The sequence below is a fragment of the Microtus ochrogaster genome, linkage group LG5 (assembly GCF_000317375.1).
Source record: "Microtus ochrogaster isolate Prairie Vole_2 linkage group LG5, MicOch1.0, whole genome shotgun sequence".
Taxonomy (NCBI): Eukaryota; Metazoa; Chordata; class Mammalia; order Rodentia; family Cricetidae; genus Microtus; species Microtus ochrogaster.
Window position 1 is genome coordinate 37,945,518 of NC_022031.1, and position 451 is coordinate 37,945,968.

The following is a 451-nucleotide window of genomic DNA, read 5'->3' on the forward strand; positions in this document are numbered from 1 at the left end:
CCCTGGAGGCTGTGTTACATGTGTTTGGTGAATATCATCTGCATGTAGTCTGGCCTGCTCCCAGACTCGCCTGTGCTCTTCAGGAAGTAGGTTATTAGATAGGATCATATAGTTATCATGTAAGGTGAGATTATAAGACTGGGTGATATATTGGAATTGCTTAATGAAAGTGGTAGAATTAGACGTATAGTATCCCAGTTTTTGTTCTATATGGGAAAGTTCTGAGAGGGAGAAAGGAACGTGTACCCTAATCAATCCATTTATGCTGGCCACCTCTTACCCGCGAGAACTGCAGCCGGCTTGGCTTGATCAGGGTTGGGTTCCATAGCAACACAAGAGCGTGTGAGAGGAGGGGTAAAGGTGGGTGCCAGAGCTGGGTGGGTGCTGCAGCCAGGCACTGGAGAAAGGAATGGTCCAGCAGGGCTGATGGAGTAGATAGACGCGGGGGGGG